At 50.9% G+C, this 17,180-nt stretch overlaps 1 protein-coding gene across 3 annotated transcripts in view; it reads right to left on the reverse strand.

Annotated features, from left to right (window-relative positions):
* Positions 1–17,180, reverse strand: part of CHST11 (carbohydrate sulfotransferase 11) — a 602,167-nt gene that overhangs the window by 354,556 nt on the left and 230,431 nt on the right. The gene's annotated exons all lie outside the window — the stretch shown is intronic.

Consider the following 17,180-nt stretch of genomic DNA (forward strand, 5'->3'; position numbering starts at 1 on the left):
AATATGCAGGCAACACAGGTTCGAATCCCGATCCCGCGCTTAGAAACAGCTCGCTGGTATAAAGCGGGTTATAAATGAAAAACAAAAAAAATGTTCAACATGATGAGTTAGTGAATGACTGAGTGAGTGAATGGTTGAGTGGCCAAGCAAAATGAGTGAGGTCATGAATATTTGAGAGCGAGTCACTGTTGCTTCTTGGTATTAGTGGCTGAATCGATCATCGCTTCTCCTGACAGAGTGAGTCACCTTTGCTTCTTAGCGGCTGTATCGATCATCACTTGTCCTGATAGAGTGAGTCACCGTTGCTTCTTGGTATTAGCGGCTGAATCGATCATCGCTTGTCCTGACAGAGTGAGTCATTGTTGCTTCTTGGTATTAGCGGCTGAATCGATCATCGCTTGTCCTGACAGAGTGAGTCATTGTTGCTTCTTGGTATTAGCGGCTGAATCGATCATCGCTTGTCCTGACAGAGTGAGTCATTGTTGCTTCTTGGTATTAGCGGCTGAATCGATCATCGCTTGTCCTGACAGAGTGAGTCATTGTTGCTTCTTGGTATTAGCGGCTGAATCGATCATCGCTTGTCCTGACAGAGGGAGTCACCTTTGCTTTGTGGTATTAGCGGCTGAATAGATCATCGATTGTCCTGACAGGGGGAGTCACCTTTGCTTTGTGGTATTAGCGGCTGAATCGATCATCGATTGTCCTGATAGAGTGAGTCACCGTTGCTTCTTGGTATTAGCGGCTGAATCGATCATCGCTTGTCCTGACAGAGTGAGTCACCATTGCTTCTTGGTATTAGTGGCTGAATCGATCATCGTTTGTCCTGACAGAGTGAGTCACCGTTGCTTCTTGGTATTAGCGGCTGAATCGATCATTGCTTGTCCTGACAGAGCGAGTCACTGTTGCTTCTTGGTATTAGTGGCTGAATCGATCATCACTTGTCCTGACAGAGAGAGTCACTGTTGCTTCTTGGAATCGATCATCGCTTGTCCTGATAGAGTGAGTCACTGTATTAGTGGCTGAATCGACCATCACTTGTCCTGACAGAGTGAGTCACTGTTGCTACTTAGTGGCTGAATCGATCATCGCTTGTCCTGACAGAGTGGGTCACCTTTGCTTCTTGGTATTAGCGGCTGAATCGATCATCGCTTGTCCTGACAGAGTGACTCACCGTTGCTTCTTGGTCGATCATCGCTTGTCCTGACAGAGTGAGTCACCTTTGCTTCTTGGTATTAGCGGCTGAATCGATCATCGCTTGTCCTGACAGAGTGACTCACCGTTGCTTCTTGGTCGATCATCGCTTGTCCTGACAGAGTGAGTCACCGTTGCTTCTTGGTATTAGTGGCTGAATTGATCATCACTTGTCCTGACAGAGCGAGTCACTGTTGCTTCCTGATTTTCGCAGCTGAATCGATCATCGCTTGTCCTGACAGAGTGAGTCACTGTTGCTTCTTGGTATTAGCGGCTGAATTGAATCGATCATTGCTTGTCCTGACAGAGTGACTCACCGTTGCTTCTTGGTATTAGCGGCTGAATCGATCATCGCTTGTCCTGACAGAGTGAGTCACCGTTGCTTCTTGGTATTAGCGGCTGAATCGTTCATCGCTTGTCCTGACAGAGTGACTCACCGTTGCTTCTTGGTCGATCATCGCTTGTCCTGATAGAGTGAGTCACCGTTGCTTCTTGGTATTAGCGGCTGAATCGATCATCGCTTGTCCTGACAGAGTGACTCACCGTTGCTTCTTGGTCGATCATCGCTTGTCCTGATAGAGTGAGTCACTGTTGCTTCTTGGTATTAGCGGCTGAATCGATCATCGCTTGTCCTGACAGAGTGACTCACCGTTGCTTCTTGGTCGATCATCGCTTGTCCTGATAGAGTGAGTCACCGTTGCTTCTTGGTATTAGCAGCTGAAGAGGGCTCGGGATCTTGAGGTGAAGCGTTGCCCCAAGGGTCGCAATGGGGTAAAGATGCTTCTGGTCCTCTGTTGGGGGTTGGGGCCTCGCACTCGGTGGAGTGTCTATGATTGGTTTGCGCGATGGAGGGGTTCAGCAAACCTCTTTTAAGACACAGAAATCTGGCATGTGTCCATTCACTCACCGCCTCGCCTAAAAGCATCATCCTCCCCCGCCGAACTCCCACTTGGAAACTGTCTCTGAAAGGACCCCAGGTTTACTGGCAATAGTACGCATTTATTGCTAACCTACATCAACAAGGCTCGCGTAATACGGCTATGCTCGCCCTTTTTGCATAGACTTGCATAATAGCCTGGCACTTAAGGGGTTAGCCTGAAGCCACCAAAGGGGGCAAGTAGCCTGTTTTCAAAGTGGCTTCGAAGTTTTTTGAGTTCTCACGATGTATCCGAAATAAGCTTACTTGCCAACATGATCCAGTCCAATCTACTTATCTAGTCCTGCTTTTTCTTTCCATTTTGGGACTTGTAGTCCAAGGTTTATAATGGGAAGAGTGGACCTACAGGTCCCAGGAGTCAAAGAAAAAACCAGGGCTGGAGTAACACCTACAGATGGGAATGGATCATGTTGGCAAACATGAATAAGAGAAGCCACCAAATGCGGTCCAGGCTTTACCCGGTGAAGAGTGAACGCCTCGCATCACCGATCTGACATGTGGGCCCCCCCTGTCCCCCCACGTTCTGCTGATGCTTCAAAAGTTACCAAATGGCCTTCTGGGAAACGTGAAAACTGCAGGGCCCCTTCTGGTGGCATCGTAGCAACCCTGCACCGGGGCAAGTAGAACCAGCACGAGGGTGGCAATGCCCCCAGGCTTGCAGTGCATGTCTGCCCCATGGCAAAAGGCGCGGGCCAGCCTTGCCATGCTGCAAACATGCTTTGTAAGCGTGCATTGTTTGCCCGAGGGCAATTTAATTTGGCAAAAGCCAAACAAAAGTAACAGACCTTGCACAATTCTTCACCAATACACACGTGTGCAGGGACCCTGTGCAGCACACCCGTGCAGTCATAGCGGTACCCCCCCCCCATCAGCAGATGCACTGGAAGGATTGAGACCACCCAATAGGCCCTGCAGCTCCTCACACATGTGCCTTGTATGGGCGTATTGCTATTTTAACTGCATTTGCAGCAGTAAATATTGCGGGGGCGATGAATGCTTGCGCCCCGGCCCTTCGTATGCCCAAATAGCGCTGCTGAGTGGGCATTTACGGATTTTGGGTGGGCCTGGCCTGCTCAGGCCCTACCCTGTCTACGCCTCTGCACCCGAGTGGGTCATGATGGGGACATGAATGCTTGTACCCGGCCCCTCGTCACTTCCTCACCTGCGTGGGTCATTGTGGGGGACACGAATGCTTGCGCCGCAGCCCCTCGTCACTTCCTCAACCTAGTTGGTAATGATGGGGACATGAATGCTTGCGCCCTGGCCCCTCGTCACAGCCTCACCCGAGTGGGTTCCTCATCCGAGTGGGTCATGATGGGGACATGAATGCTTGCGCCCCGACACCTCGTCACTTCCTCACCCGAGTTGGTCATGATGGGGAAACGAATGCTTGCGCCCCGTCTCCTCGTCGCTTCCTCACCCGAGTGGGTCATGATGGGGACATGAATGCTTGCGCCCCGGCTCCTCGTCACTTCCTCACCCGAGTTGGTTCCTCATCCGGGTGGGTCATGATGGGGACACGAATGCTTGCGCCCCGTCTCCTCTTCGCCTCCTCACCTGAGTGGGTCATGATGGGGACATGAATGCTTGCGCCCCGGCTCCTCGTCACTTCCTCATCCGAGTTGGTTCCTCATCCGGGTGGGTCATGATGGGGACATGAATGCTTGCACCCTGGCCTCTCGTCACTTCCTCACCCGAGTGGGTCATGACGGGGACATGAATGCTTGTGCCCCGACCCCTCCTCACTTCCTCACCCGAGTGGGTTCCTCATTCGAGTGGGTAATGAAGGGGACATGAAGGCTTGCGCCCCGACCCCTCCTCACTTCCTCACCCGAGTGAGTTCCTCATTTGAGTGGGTAATGATGGGGACACGAATGCTTGCGCCCCGACCCCTCATCACTTCCTCACCCGAGTGGGTCACGATGGGGACACAAATGCTTGCGCCTGACCCCTCGTCACTTCCTCACCCGAGTAAGTCATGATGGGGACACGAATGCTTGCGCCCCGACCCCTCATCCCTTCCGCACCCGAGTGGGTTCCTCATCCGAGTGGGTAATGATGGGGACACGAATGCTTGCGCCCCAGCCCCTCGTCCCTTCCTCACCGAGTGTGTCATGATGGGAGACACAAGTGCTTGCGCCCCGGCCCCTCGTCACTTCCTCACCCGAGTGTGTCATGATGGGGGACACAAATGCTTGCGCCCCGGTCCATCGTCACTTGTTTGCGCCCCGGCACCTGTGACTTCCTCACCCAAGTGGGTCATGATGGGGACATGAATGCTTGCGCTCTGGCCCCTCGTCATTTCCTCACCTGTGTGGGTTCCTTACCCGAGTGGGTCATGATGGGACATGAATGCTTGCGCCCCGGCCCCTCGTCACATCCTCACCCGAGTGGGTCATGATGGGAAATTAATGCTTGCACCCCGGCCCCTCGTCACTTCCTCACCCAAGTGGTTCATGATGGGGACATGAATGCTTGCGCCCCGGCCCCTCGTTACATCCTCACCCGAGTGGGTCATGATGGGGACATGAATGCTTGCGCCCCGGCCCCTCGTCACTTCCTCACCCAAGTGGTTCATGATGGGGACATGAATGCTTGCGCCCCGGCCCCTCGTCACTTCCTCACCCAAGTGGTTCATGATGGGGACATGAATGCTTGCGCCCCGGCCCCTCGTCACTTCCTCACCCAAGTGGTTCATGATGGGGACATGAATGCTTGCGCCCCGGCCCCTCGTCACTTCCTCACCCAAGTGGTTCATGATGGGGACATGAATGCTTGCGCCCCGGCCCCTCGTCACTTCCTCACCCAAGTGGTTCATGATGGGGACATGAATGCTTGCGCCCCGGCCCCTCGTCACTTCCTCACCCAAGTGGTTCATGATGGGGACATGAATGCTTGCGCCCCGGCCCCTCGTCACTTCCTCACCCAAGTGGTTCATGATGGGGACATGAATGCTTGCACCCTGACCTGCTCTACTGATACTTGGCCTCCGTTTCATGGTGTGCCTCAGGGCTCTGTTCTGGGTCCTTCTCTTGTTTCCCTCTATATGTCTCCTCTTGCTGATAGTTCATCTTTTGGGGATCTCATCACTTCTATGCTGACGATACACAACTCTTTCTGCCTTTCTCTTCTTCTATCCTTTCTACCCTTTCCATTCAGGATCATCTTCCTTCTGGTCTCCTTGCTATTGAGTCTTGGGTGTCGGATTTCTTGTTCCCAGTGCCTCCTCTTTTCCTGGTTCCTTCTTCCCTCTCTTTTGTTTCTTTTCCCCCCTACTCTACTTCCGAGTTCTTCTACTGCTCGTCCGCTTGGTCTCTATCTTGACAGTGACTTATATTTTTCTTGTCATATTTCTACCATTTCTCGTTCCTGTCGATACCATCCTTTTAACATTCGTAAAGCTCCGCCTTTTCTTACCTTTCCTGCTACCAAATGTTTGGTTACTTCACTTATTTTCTCACGTCTATTTTTTTGCTCCGTCTTACTCTTTGGTCTTCCTGTTTCTCGCTTACCTCCTGTAAAGTCTGCTTTCAATGCGTCTATTCGCCTGTTGTACCTACTTTCTTCTCGTGATTCTATCTCTCGGCCTTTCTATCTCTCGACTGGCCATCGTTTCACTCTAGACTTAGATTCCATTTTCTTTGCATTGTTCTTAAATCTCTTTATGGTCTTGCTCTATCTTATCTTTCATCTCTGGTTTCTTTCTATGCACCTTCTCATTCTCTTCCTTCTCAGTCTCTGTTGCTGTTATCAGTTCCTCGTCCCCCCCCATGCGCCCCCCCCGCCCCCGTGCCGAATCATGATTTCGTTCTTTTTTATTGCTTGCGCCCCCTACACTGGAACGCCCCCTCTCTTTGTTCTATTACTACTTATTCTTTATTTCCTTCGACGCCCAAGAGTCGTCTTCTCCAGCCTTGATGAAACATTCATAACCTCTGCACACCCCACTATCTCATGATCTGATTGTTCCATTCAGCTCGCGCATCCGGCTTAACGGGCAAGCAACATCCGCTCACGCTCAGCGGAAGCTGACCCCTGGCACGCCTGACCCCGGAAGCACTACCTGCGCCGGGGCCCAGAAAGGGATGCAATGTAGACTTGCATAGTAAAAGGGAATGGATACCCCGGCCAAGTCCCGCTACCACTCCTTTTCCTCTTCATATCTCCATTGCTCAGATATGCACAAGAAGTTTAAGTCAAGGGACGTCTCGCATCACGTGAAAACAGTGCCTTCCTTTCTGCAAACCCGGCTTCCAGCCTCTGCTGCCAGGACTGCCCTGTTCGGTAACTTCCCTTCCGTGCAAGACCAGCTCTAATGTGACCACACGCACTAGTGCTTCTGCACGGGGCACATGGATGTCAGACCTTAAACTAGGTTCTTCCTTGTTCGCAGCACTAAGCACCCCTGTGTTGAGACACGACAGGCCTGGGGGAGAGGGTGCAGATCTCTGCATTGATTACCTAAAGGGATGCCTGATAGGGGACAGCAGCCACATGCGTTGAGTCTTAATGGTGGCACTGCCGCTCGCCAGGCACCCTTTTAGCTAAGAGATGCAGCGATCACCCTCGCTTAGCTAAAGGGATGCCTAGCAGGGGACAGAAGCCACATGCATTCAGCTTTAATGGTGGCACTGCTGCTCGCCAGGCACCCTTTTAGCTAAGAGATGCAGCGATCACCCTCACTTAGCTAAAGGGATGCCTGGTGAGGGGCAGCATTAACATTAAGGCTGAAAAGGCAAGGCCGCTGGAAGCAGAGGCCTTTGTTGGGAAGCGGGGACGATTGCCCCAGCCCCCAAGAGATGCTGAAGGCGGCCAAGACCCAAGAGTGTGTTGTAAATGCTTGGGGAGGTTGTAGGGGACAGGGGGATGTCGATAGAAGTGGCACTATGGGTAGGTCATCATGTGATTGGGTGTAGCTTGGCCTAGGAATGAAATGCCATCTTAGAAAATAGCAGCCATCTTGAAATCGAGGCCTGGTGGAGCGCTGCACCCAGGACAGTAGGCCCGGCCACACAGCATAGAGAGGCGTGGGTGAATGCAGGGCCGGGATGCAGCCTGGGCAGCAGTGAGAAAGGACGCACTGGCAGGGATTCATAAACCTCTCGCTGTCTTATACTACCAGCACTTGTAGCCCAGCAGGAATGCCCCCTGCAAGGCCGTGAGGGGGCCCAGAGCTCCCACGAGCCGCCCTCCGACCTGCATCAGTCCAAACCCTAAATTATAGCACCCAGATGGCCCGGCCCCAAGACCCCAGCATTCCAGGTACCAGCCAGCCCCAGACTCCCGACCATAAAACGGCCAGGAAGATCAGAGTGCAGGGGTGCATTGCCCCCACCATCAAGTCACGTGATTTGTGCTGCGGCGTGCCAGGGCGAAAGAGTAGCAAACCTAAAACCAGGGTGGGGCGATTTGGGAAGGTGCTGATGCGTCTAGGATAGAGCTGGGGTTTGCAAGTTAGCGTGACCTCGAAAGTATCCTCTGCACCCATGTCTGCAGTACCAGGTGCACATCAGGCCACAGATAGGGAATGCAATGATTTGTGCTTATAATTGGTAAGTAAGAGCCGTGCGCCCGATGACGTGCAAAGAAGAACCCCACAAGGAAGAAGACGGACAGTAGGAGCTGGGACCAATGGCCTGGCATTCCTTATGGAGCAGGCGGTCTATGTATAGGCTTGCACCAACCAGCCATCTCACTCCTATATCATGCACGTCACTTATGACACTGTGTGCCTTTATAATTTGTTGCTTATGCTGTTTTCGTCAGAGCGCTCCGTGGCTGCAGAGTTCTTTGCTGGCGCATCTTTGTCCTTTTTACGAGAATAAGCCTTGTTCTGCTTGCAAGAGGTGTCCTGGGTCTTTTTCCCTAGTGGTCTGTTTTTTTCTGGTGTGACCATTGAGGGGCTTCTCTACACATATTTTCGTAAAGCCTGAAGCTCGCACAAATGAGTGGGAGCTTCAGGCTTTAGAAAAAAAGGCCTCGGCTTCCAGCAGTCTCACCTTTTCTTCCATAATCACGGCATGGGCATCTCTTGATGAAAGGGATCCCTCGCAGATGCCTGCACCACAATTATGGAGAAAAGGGCATTTTTCTTGAAGCCTGAAGCTCTCACACAGCATAGAGAGTTTCAGGCTTTAGAAAAAAAAGTCTTGTCCTCTAGCAGCCGGGGCTGCCAGGGGACATTAGTGAGCCACAGTAGGGCCCCGATTCAGAACCATATTTATGAGCCTGCCGTGGCTCGGCCCAAGCAAGCCCTGGCCCACTTAAAGCCCTGGACCGAATAACTCCAGACGGGAGATCAGATTAGGAATTCCAGAGAGGCAGGGTCTTGGTGGGGTCCCCAAGAACAAAGCAGCCAGCCACGAGTTCAAAGTGTGATATCCAGGAGCCAGTCACAAGTATATTACCTGGGCATCAAACAGCAAAACGTGGTAGGGCACTAATGACATTGGGCACCAGGGGAAAAGTCACAGCAGGACACCAGAGAGAAAACCAGTCAGAGCAACAAAATGACAGTGGGACACATAGGGGCAAGATGCCAGTGGGACCCTTGGCTGTGCACACGGATAAGAGTGTCAATTTAGGTGTTGCAAACACCTAATTGCAACAAACTGCTTCAAAGCGCTAGTAGAGAGGAATACGAGAGCAGCTAAACCTTTAAAAGGCCTGGTAGCAAAGAGCTGCAATTCTGCATCCCCCCTCACAGCTGATCTGAAAGGTGACATCATGGAGGCACGCGCTGCAGCCGGCCCAGGCATGACATAAGCCGTAACCACTGGTCAGGCGTGGGGCACACCACATGTCAGGGCTGGGAGCCAGCCCGGGCACACAGACTGCAATATACACAGAGCCATGGCGCAGACTGTGGTGCGCATGGCACGCTTTAGTCAAGGCACACATCTGTCAGGAAATGGCCTTGCCCCAAGACTTCAAGAATCACATAATATTGCAGGTCAGACCTTTTAATGAGACTGCCAGCACAGATCCAGAAACGCTGTGCACGCGCTATGCAAATCGGCGTGGAAATTTAAACTGGCCCAACCTTCACAAGCGCGAGAGGAAAGTCAAATGGAAGGGACAGCGCCCTGCTGATGAGGCCATAACATAAAGGTCAAGAAGAAAGTCAAACAAACTGTCAGCCATTACCCTGCGGTCAATGTGTTTAGCAGGCGCGAGGGCTCCCGAAGTCAACTCTGTCCGAGAGCCTAGAATCCATCTTTGGCGATACTAAGCACTTGCCCATGACTGAAAAATACTGCAGCAATACTGCAGTGGCATCCATGCACAAAATGAACGCAAAGCGACCACTCTCATCTACCAGGAAGGCAGAATGCGCGCGCATCGCCGGGGTGAGACCAGATGCACGCTCAGAGACGCCGGCGAAGCAGAGACTGAAACATGTTGACACACTGGGTCTGGCCAGATGCACATCTGGTGGCTGTACACTGGAGATGGAAACATGTCCACACAAAGGAAACTCAAAGGTTCCATGACCTCTAAAATCTGTCTAGATAAGAGAAGGGAAATATACCGTCGCAAACATTTCAGAGAACGTAGATGTCCCAAGAAGAAGGGGGTATATATACGTGAATAGGAGCCAGTAGGGAAAGCGGCGAGGCACATTGCATATGCAGACTACACAGGAAATATGCATGCGTGTATTCACTCCTGAGCGCCGAGGCGTGTATGCAGGCACGTAAGGATGTAATGCTTGCACGTGTGCGCATGGAGAAAACATTGTATAGCTGGCCGTGGCAATAGTGTTCTTAAATTGCCATTTGCTCGGGTTTGGTCACTGCAGCTAAGGGGCCCAATGAAATGTAGCCCAGAGGATCACAGGTAGAGCGGTGATTGGATGAGATGTGGCCCCAGCAAATCTTTCCAGAGGATCGCGGGTAGAGCGGTGATTGGATGAGATGTGCCCCTGGCGAATCTTTCCAGAGGATCGCGGGTAGAGCGGTGATTGGATAAAATGTGGCCCTGGCGAATCTTTCCAGAGGATCGCGGGCAGAGCGGTGATTGGATGAGATGTGGCCCTGGCGAATCTTTCCAGAGGATCACGGGTAGAGCGGTGATTGGATAAAATGTGTCCCCGGCAAATCTTTCCAGAGGATCGCGGGTAGAGCGGTGATTGGATAAAATGTGGCCCCAGCGAATCTTTCCGGAGGATCGCGGGTAGAGCGGTGATTGGATGAGATGTGGCCCCGGTGAATCTTTCCAGAGTATCACGGGTAGAGCATTGATTGGATGAGATTTGGCCCTGGCAAATCTTTCCAGAGGATCGCAGGTAGAGTGGTGATTGGATAAAATGTGGCCCCGGCGAATCTTTCCAGAGGATCGCGGGTAGAGCGGTGATTGGATAAAATGTGGCCCCGGCGAATCTTTTCAGAGGATCGCGTGCAGAGTGGTGATTGGATAAAATGTGGCCCCGGCGAATCTTTCCAGAGGATCGTGGGCAGAGCGGTGATTAGATGAGATGTGGCCCTGGCTAATCTTTTCAGAGGATCACGGGTAGAGCGGTGATTGGATAAGATGTGGCCCCGGCGAATCTTTCCAGAGTATCGCGGGTAGAGCATTGATTGGATGAGATGTGGCCCTGGCAAATCTTTCCAGAGGATCGCAGGTAGACCGGTGATCGGATAAAATGTGGCCTGGCAAATCTTTCCAGAGGATCACCGTTAGAGGAGTGATTGGATCTGATGTGGCCGTGGTGAATCTTTGCAGAGGATCGCGGGTAGTGCGCTGATTGGATCTGATGTGGCCCTGGTGAATCTTTCCAGAGGATCATGGGTAGAGCGGTGATTGGATAAAATCTGGCCCCGGCAAATCTTTCCAGAGGATCAGGGGTAGAGCAGTTATTGGATGAGATGTGGCCCCGGCGAATCTTTCAAGAGGATCGCGGGTAGAGCAGTGATTGGATAAAATGTGGCCCTGGTGAATCTTTCCATATTATCGCGGGTAGAGCGGTGATTGGATAAGATGTGCCCCGGCGAATCTTTTCAGAGTATCGCAGGTAGAGCAGTGATTGGATAAAATGTGGCCCCAGCGAATCTTTCCAGATGATCATGGGTAGAGCGGTGATTGGATGAGATGTGGCCCCGGCGAATCTTTCTAGAGGATCATGGGTAGAGCAGTGATTGGATCTGATGTGGTCCTGGTGAATCTTTGCAGAGGATCACAGGTGTGGGGGGAGGGGTGACTGGATCAAATGTGGTCCTAGTGAATCTTTGCAGAGGATCACGGGTGGAGGAGTGATTGGATGAGATGTGGCCCTGGCAAATCTTTCCAGAGGATCACGGGTAGAGCGGTGATTGGATGAGATGTGGCCCTGGTGAATCTTTCCAGAGGATCATGGGTAGAGCGGTGATTGGATGAGATGTGGCCCTGGTGAATCTTTCCAGAAGATCACGGGTAGAGCGGGGATTATATAAGATGTGGCCCTGGTGAATCTTTCCAGAGGATCACAGGTTGAGCGGTGTTTGGATGAGATGTAGCCCTGGTGAATCTTTGCAGAGGATCACGGGTAGAGGAGTGATTGGATCTGATGTGGCCCTAGTGAATCTTTGCAGAGGATCACGGGTAGAGCGGTTTTTGGATCTGATGTGGTCCTGGTGAATTTTTGCAGAGGATCACGGGTGTGGGGGGAGGGGTGACTGGATCCAATGTGGTCCTGGTGAATCTTTGCAGAGGATCACAGGTGGAGGAGTGATTGGATGAGATGTGGCCCTGGCAAATCTTTCCAGAGATCACGGGTAGAGCGGTGATTGGATGAGATGTGGCCCTGGTGAATCTTTCCAGAGGATCACGGGTAGAGCGGGGATTATATAAGATGTGGCCCTGGTGAATCTTTCCAGAGGATCACAGGTAGAGCGGTGTTTGGATGAGATGTGGCCCTGGTGAATCTTTGCAGAGGATCACGGGTAGAGGAGTGATTAGATCTGATGTGGCCCTGGTGAATCTTTGCAGAGGATCACGGGTAGAGCGGTGATTGGATCGGATGTGGCCCAGGTGAATCTTTGCAGAGGATCACATGTAGAGCGGTGATTGGATCGGATGTGCACCCTTCTCCACAGGAGGGAGAAGGTACTGCCGGCTGCGGTGCCAGGCGGCCTAGTGAAGCACACGTTAGCTGTGGAAGGCTAATTACTGGGTGAGCTGCAGGGTGTGATGGGAGATTAATTATCCCTGCATTTGCAATCACATGCGCCTCACTGGCCACCACCTGGAAAGCTATTTATAGCCCTCGGTGCACATCCATCTGCTGTCTCAGGCATCACGCTTCCCAGGACACATCCTATTCCATCCGATGTGCCCCCCCTCTTCCTGCTCAGACCCCTCCCCTCAGTCATCAGCCCTTCCATGGAGATCAGGCCTCCCCGTCAGTCATCAGCCCTTCCATGGAGATCAGGCCTCCCCGTCAGTCATCAGCCCTTCCATGGAGATCAGGCCTCCCCATCAGTCATCAGTCCTTCTTTGGAGATCAGGCCTCCCCGTCAGTCATCAGTCCTTCTTTGGAGATCAGACATTCCCCTCAGACATCAGTCCTTCTTTGGAGATCAGACCTCCCCCTCAGACATCAGTCCTTCTTTGGAGATCAGACACCCCCTCAGACATCAGTCCTTCTTTGGAGATCAGACCTTCTCTTCAGACATCAGTCATTCTCTGGAGACCAGGTCTCCCCCTCAGTCATCAGTCCTTCTACGGAAACCAAGCCTCCCCCTCCGTCATCAGTCCGTCTTTGGAGATCAAACCTCCCCCTCAGACATCACTCCTTCTATGTACATCAGGCCTCTCCCATCAGTCCTTTTTTGGAGATCAAACCTCCCCCTCAGACATCAGTCATTCTCTAGAGATCAGACCTCCCCCTCAGACATCAGTCATTCTCTAGAGATCAGACCTCCCCCTCAGACATCACTCCTTCTATGTACATCAGGCCTCTCCCATCAGTCATCAGTTCTTCTTTGGAGATCAGACCTCCCCCTCAGGCATCACTCCTTCTTTGTACATCAGGCCTCCACCTCAGTCATCAGTCCTTTGGAGATCAGACCTCCCCCTCCTTGACGTTGGTCTTTCTTTTGTCATCCATTCAACCATTGCACTTCCTCTTCCTTCATCAGTGACACTCAGCAAAGGTACCAAACCCTACCCTCCAATCAAGCAGCATTGGGATTCATTTATAATATTTTGGTCTCTGCTTTTTTTCTCCCATTTTCAAATGTCATGGAAAAGTGCAATGAGGGTGTAGCCTCAGACCTGTTGCCATCCTCCTGAGGGCGAGCTCCAAAATCTAATATCTTTTAGATAGGGTTTAAGATCAGAATTCGTTTCTGCCAAGTCTTGAATGGTTTTGCAATTAAGTTGCGCTCAGCCAGTCCCCAGTCAAATAATTCCGGAGTTGAACCCTATTGGTTTGAAGCGGAATAGTTTCCCAATGGTGCCTTCCATAAGATATCTGTAAAGGAGTACATGAGAGAGGATTGCTCTCAATCACCCAAGAAATCTAGAAAGAGGAAAACAAGAAAGAGGTGCTCCCATGGACAGAAGACATCAGAGAAAAGGGCGACGCGACAGAGAGGTGTTCCCATGGACACAAGAAATCTAGAAAGAGGCAAACGAGAAAGAGGTGCTCCCTTGGACAGAAGACATCAGAGAAAGGGGGATGTGACAGAGAGGTGCTCCCACGGACACAAGAAATCTAGAAAGAGGCAAACGAGAAAGAGGTGCTCCCATGGATACAAGAAATCTAGAAAGAGGCAAACGAGAAAGAGGTGCTCCCATGGACACACGAAATCCAAAAACATGTAAACGAGAGCAAGATGTGCTCCCAGAGACACAAGAAATCTAGAAAGAGGCAAACGAGAAAGAGGTGCTCCCTTGGACAGAAGACATCAGAGAAAGGGGGATGTGACAGAGAGGTGCTCCCACGGACACAAGAAATCCAGAAACATGTAAACGAGAGCAAGATGTGCTCCCAGAGACACAAGAAATCTAGAAAGAGGCAAACGAGAAAGAGGTGCTCCCATGGACAGAAGACATCAGAGAAAAGGGTGACGCGACAGAGAGGTGCTCCCATGGACACAAGAAATCTAGAAAGAGGCAAACGAGAAAGAGGTGCTCCCTTGGACAGAAGACATCAGAGAAAGGGGGATGTGACAGAGAGGTGCTCCCATGGACACAAGAAATCTAGAAAGAGGCAAACGAGAAAGAGGTGCTCCCATGGATACAAGAAATCTAGAAAGAGGCAAACGAGAAAGAGGTGCTCCCATGGACACAAGAAATCCAGAAACATGTAAACGAGAGCAAGATGTGCTCCCAGAGACACAAGAAATCTAGAAAGAGGCAAACGAGAAAGAGGTGCTCCCTTGGACAGAAGACATCAGAGAAAAGGGTGACGCGACAGAGAGGTGCTCCCATGGACACAAGAAATCTAAAAAGAGGCAAACGAGAAAGAGGTGCTCCCATGGATACAAGAAATCTAGAAAGAGGCAAACGAGAAAGAGGTGCTCCCATGGACACAAGAAATCCAGAAACACGTAAACGAGAGCAAGATGTGCTCCCAGAGACACAAGAAATCTAGAAAGAGGCAAACGAGAAAGAGGTGCTCCCATGGACACAAGAAATCCAGAAACATGTAAACGAGAGCAAGAGGTGCTCCCAGAGACACAAGAAATCTAGAAAGAAGCAAACGAGAAAGAGGTGCTCCCATGGACAGAAGACATCAGAGAAAAGGGGGACGCGACAGAGAGGTGCTTCCATGGACACAAGAAATCTAGAAAGTAGCAAACGAGAAAGAGGTGCTCCCATGGACAGAAGACATCAGAGAAAAGGGGGACATGACAGAGAGGTGCTTCCATGGACACAAGAAATCTAGAAAGAGGCAAACGAGAAAGAGGTGCTCCCGTGGACAGAAGACATCAGAGAAAGGTGGACGCGACAGAGTGGCACTCCCATGGACACAAGAAATCTAGAAAGAGGCAAACGAGAAAGAGGTGCTCCCATGGACAGAAGACATCAGAGAAAGGGGGACGTGACAGAGAGGCGCTCCCATGGACACAAGAAATCTAGAAAGAGGAAAATGATACACAGCTGCTCTCATGGACACAAGAAATCCAGAAACATGTAAACGAGAGCAAGAGGTGCTCCCAGAGACACACGATAGCCAGAAAGAGGTAAATGAGAGAGGTGCTCCTATGGACACAAGAAATCTAGAAAGAGGCAAACAAGAAAGAGGTGTTCCCATGGACAGAAGACATCAGAGAAAGGGGGACGTGACAGAGAGGTGCTACCACGTACACAAGAAATCCAGAAACATGTAAACGAGAGCGAGGGGTGCTCCCAGAGACACACGAAAGCCAGAAAGAGGTAAACGAGAGAGGTGCTCCCATGGACACAAGAAATCTAGAAAGAGGCCAACAAGAAAGAGGTGTTCCCATGGACAGAAGACATCAGAGAAAGGGGGACGCGACAGAGAGGTGCTCCCATGGACACAAGAAATCTAGAAAGAGGCAAACGAGAAAGAGGTGCTCCCATGGGCAGAAGAAATCCAGAAACATATAAACGAGAGCGAGAGGTGCTCTAAGAGACACATGATATCCAGAAAGAGGGAAACGAGAGAGATGCTCCCGTGGACATAAGAACTCTACAAAGTGGTAAATGACAGTGTTCTCCAAACATCTAGAAAGTGGCAAACAATAGAGAGTTGCTCCTGCAGACACAACAAAATCTAGAAAGTGTTAAACGAGAGAGAGGTGCTCCCACAGACACAACAAATCTAAAAAGAGGTAAATGAGAGAAAGATGCTGCCATAGACATAAGACATCTAGAAAGATGTGAACGAGAGGTGCTCTCAGAGACACAAGATATGTAGAAAGTGGTAAACAAGAAAGGGGCACTCCTCTGGAGACAAGAAACCTAGAGAGAGATAAACGAGAGAGCTGTGCTCCCACAGAAACAAGACATCTAGAAAGTGGCAAACAATAGAGAGCTGCTCCTGCAGACACAAGATATGTGGAAAGAGGTAAACGAGAAAGGGGCACTCATGTGGACACAAGAAATCTAGAAAGAGGTAAAAGAGAGAGAGGTGGTCACACAGACACAAGAAACCTAGAAATAGGTAAACCAGAGAGAGGCGCTCCCACAGACACAAGAAACCCAGAAAGAGGTAAATGAGAGAGAGGCGCTCCCCCGGACACAATAAACACAGAAAGAGGTAAATGAGAGAGAGGCGCTCCCACGGACACAAGAAACCCAGAAAGAGGTAAACGAGAGAGCTGTGCTCCCACAGAAACAAGAAACGGAAAAAGTGGTAAATGAGAGAGAGGTGCTCCCACAGACACAAGAAACCCAGAAAGAGGTAAATGAGCGAGAGGCGCTCCCACGGACACAAGAAACCTAGAAAGAAAGAGGTAAATGAGAGAGGGAGGCGCTCCCACGGACACAAGAAACCCAGAAAGAGGTAAATGAGAGAGAGGCGCTCCCCCGGACACAAGAAACACAGAAAGAGGTAAATGAGAGAGAGGCGCTCCCACGGACACAAGAAACCCAGAAAGAGGTAAATGAGAGAGAGGCGCTCCCCCGGACACAAGAAACACAGAAAGAGGTAAATGAGAGAGAGGCGCTCCCCCGGACACAAGAAACACAGAAAGAGGTAAATGAGAGAGAGGCGCTCCCCCGGACACAAGAAACACAGAAAGAGGTAAATGAGAGAGAGGCGCTCCCACAGACACATGATAGCAGCTGCCCTAGACGCCCACGGGCCTTAGTTTACGCTTTATACATTATCTTAATAATAATAATAATAATGTGGAAATAATAATGGGAAGACTTGTCATCAATTGTTCTCAGCCGAAACAACCGATGCTGGTCGCTCCTCAGCATCACATTAGGTTTGTTCCTTAAAATGACTCTCAAGCAATCGGACATGATTCTCTCCAAACTGATTCTGCACAGGCATCTATTTTTGGGGATTGGGGTGTATGTTGTCTGTCCTTTTTAATTTACTGTTTTTCAGCAGGAAACATGTACTGTACTCAAATTTCATGTCTCAATCTCT

This window comes from Ambystoma mexicanum, chromosome 12, assembly GCF_040938575.1.
Source record: "Ambystoma mexicanum isolate Mex_15411 chromosome 12, UKY_AmexF1_1, whole genome shotgun sequence".
Taxonomy (NCBI): Eukaryota; Metazoa; Chordata; class Amphibia; order Caudata; family Ambystomatidae; genus Ambystoma; species Ambystoma mexicanum.